The sequence below is a fragment of the Arachis duranensis genome, chromosome 5, assembly GCF_000817695.3.
Source record: "Arachis duranensis cultivar V14167 chromosome 5, aradu.V14167.gnm2.J7QH, whole genome shotgun sequence".
In the NCBI taxonomy this organism is placed as follows: domain Eukaryota; kingdom Viridiplantae; phylum Streptophyta; class Magnoliopsida; order Fabales; family Fabaceae; genus Arachis; species Arachis duranensis.
In genome coordinates, this window is record NC_029776.3 from 75,822,869 (window position 1) to 75,826,601 (window position 3,733).

Below are 3,733 nucleotides of genomic sequence, written 5' to 3' on the forward strand. Positions count from 1 at the left end.
AAAAACTACTATGCCCGAGCTCGACCTCTCAAAAAAGGGACGAACTCGGGCAGGGGCACTGTTCATACCCTGACCGAGCTCCTCTAAATCGGCAACTTTATGAAAGGTCCGACCTCGTCCCGAGGCCCACGCCTGAGGTCGGACCTCGGACAAACAAAGCTAAGAAGGCCCATCAGAAAGGAACGCAGCCCAAAACCTAAAGGCCGGAAAGGCCTGGGAAAGGCGGTTCCACAAAGATAGAGATAAAACTCCCAAAAAGATAAGATAAGATAAGAATATCTTTTCCAGGGAAGATCACGGCCAACTATTATAAATACACTGGAGCACCCAGGTATAACTCATACTCTAATTCTACTCCATATCTGCTTGGACCCATGCTAACTTAAGCATCGGAGTGTCATTGCAGGTACAACCACCAACCACTCCACATATCAAGCTCGGGTCCCTAACCCCCACCTCGGGCCTCTCCAAGACAACCGAGCTACACGTTTCAGGTAACCCCCGGAACACTTTCAATATTCGCTCGACTAGACAAGTCACCCAACTAAAATTGCTCAATCCATCAATCCTTGTGGGATCGACCTCACTCTGGTGCGTTATTACTTGACGATTTGGTACAATTTCCAAAGGGGATTTGTGCTGTGAAAATTGCCGCGTCATCAGTAGATCTGAGCCACAATCCCAAGAGAAAGTGGAGTAACCACTACTGCTGCTTCTATCACGGCGGGTGTTTATAAGCTCAAGCTGGAGCAAGTGGAATAATTCACTACTGCTGCTACTAACTAGGTGTTACAATAATTGACCTAGAGCAAGTATGACGAACCACAATCCTTGCTACTGCCTAGGTATCTCAATCAAACATTCATTCAATCTGAAGTCAATCATCAATCATAATTCACCACTTTACAAGCTTTCTTCACTTCCAAGTTCACACTCCCTAAAGGTTCTCCCCTTTCACCAAGATTAAAACTAAGTATTAGGACCATAGAGAGTAAAAATAGAGGTTTAGAGGTTAGAAAATAGGTTGAAGTTCACTTTTTCATTAGAAATCATTTTTAGTCCATTTTTCAAACGGTGTAAATTTCTTGGACCCAATTTTTAATTAAAATAAGTTTGATAAAGTTTGAGGGTCTGGAAGCCAAGTTTTGGCCCGCTGAAGTTGGGTTAAAATCATATTTTTCAAAAATTTCCAAAACCTCTATTTTACCAATAGCCTCAAATCCAACCAATGTTTTACACTCCAAAACAACATTAAACCTATTCAACACAGTTTCCCAATTTTTCAATACCTTCTACCACATACCAACGCTCAATCTCAACAGTTCCATTCCAACAATTCTCAATCAAAATAATGTGATTCATCAATACCTCAACAATTATAACTCAAAGTCATCATCCTCAAAAATCATCATCACAAACTTATAGCAAACTCAATTTTTCACCAAAACCACTAACATTAGCAATTTCACAACATTCAACCTATCCTACAGTCAACTAGCCTATGTTTTCACGAAACGTTATTAATTATTTATGAGAAACCAAAAGCATACCTTGGCCGATTTCTCCCTAAGCTTGGAATGCCACAAATATCACCGTTCCACCAACGCCCAAGGCACCACACCCTCACCAAACAGAAAACCCAGCCTCCCAGTCCCAAAATCAAGCTTTCAATACCACTAATTTAGTTGAAACACATATAATCTAAACCAATACTAATTAATATCTCATAAAATCAACTTAGGGTTCATAATTATTAATTATTCACCTTACCATTGAAAATTTAGGACAAGACCTGGCAAGTCCACAAGGCTAATTTGATCCTAAACACAAAAATCACATAATCTCTCAAAATCAAAACTTCAGATTTTTTAAATTATGGGAAGAGTGGTTGAGTGAGAAACCACTAGATTCTTACCAAATTGTTAAATGGGTTTTGTAGAGATTATGAGAAGAATGCGTGGTCATTGACATCTCGTCAATCGGAGTTTTGGATTGAAGGTTACGTAGAAATGAAATTGAATCAAGGGTTTGAATGTTCTTGGCATGTAACTCTCTCTTCCTCATCGTGTTTCCTTGAAATGAGAAGGAAAAGAGCTTGCTTTAGTGTTTTATATGCTGGGTCATGGACCCAGTTTGGGTCCGGTCTAACCACTTTGGCCCGTTTGGTCTAGTTTTGGGCTAAAACCTTTAAAATTAGTGTTAAAATTCATGTTTTAATTTGTTTCTACTTCTTTAAACTATAAAATTAAATTTTATATTTTATTTAAATAAAAATTAATTTATTGGTTAATTATTTGCTATTTATCCGGGGTTTACAACGACCGTGGTCGACCCCCCGATCTCAAGCCAAAACTCTTGGACCTCCCTAATTCTCCAATACCTCCTTAACATTACCCGAAGACCCCAAGGAAGCGAAACGGTTGAAACAGGAAGTTCTGAACTACACCACAATAATGGGGCAGCTATACAAGCACAGACTCTTGAAATCCATCCTCAAGAGCCTAGAACTCAGCGACACCAACTACATACTTTGTGAAATCCACGATGGATGTTGTGGCCAACATGTAGGAGGTAAGACAATGGCCCAAAAAGTCATCCAAGTATAATACCTTTCGCCTTCTATCATGAAGGACTCCTTCCAACTAGTTAAAAGTTGCGACAAATGCCAAATCCACTTTGATTTCCACCAAACTGCCTCGCTTAAGCTCAGCACCATAGCAGCAGATTGGCCCTTCAGAACTTTGGGAATCGACCTCGTCGGCCCCTTCCCCATGGCTCTCCGGTAGCTCTGATACCTTATCGTCGCCATCGACTACTACACCAAATGGATCAAAGCCGAACTCTTGGCCTCAATCACAGCAACCCAATGTTGGAAGTTCTTCTAGAGACATGTCATAACCCAATTTAGGATCCTGGAGGTTGTAATCTCAGACAACAGAACTCAATTCATGGACAAGAGGTTCAGAGAATTTTTTGTGGGACTTCACATTTCTCAACGGTTCATCTTGGTAGAACACCCACGGACAAATGGGCAGGTCAAAGTGGCTAACAAAATACTAGTAAAAAGCCTCAAGAAGCAGCTCGACGAAGCCTAATGGATCTAAGCCGATGAACTCGGATCCGTCCTTTGGTCGTACCAAGCCTTCCCAAAAACTTCGACCAGGAAAACCCTCTTTCGGCTGACATACGGTCTAGAGGCCGTCATCCCGGTAGAGGCCAGAGGACCCAGCCCGCGTAGAACAATTAGAGGAAATAACGAAGAAGCAGAACGGAACCTCACAAATGAGGTCAGAAGTATAGTCCTCCTGCGAGAGCTAGCCCTGAAACAGAGAATAAGCCTAAGGTACAACCGAAGCTAGATCTGACGGGAATTCGGACATGGTGACCTTGTCTTATGACGGAACGACAAAGGACCTCCCACTCCTGGAACGCTACCATCTTACGGCGTTACTACAACTAGAAACATCATTTCAAGTCAGAAAAAATCGTATTTAGTTTTTGTGTTACTTTTCTTTACTTTATTCTTTACTATCATCGCATTTTACTCTTACCGGGTACTCTTTCCTATCCACATCGGGAGGTTTTATTGAGACATAACATCTTAATAAAATTCATCTCCTTTTCCCAAAAAATACTGCCTTATCCGACAGCTCGAGATAAATGCGGGTACCTCCGCGGAATGATCACTCTTAAGGCCAAAAAAAATAACACAAATATCCACAAATGATATAAA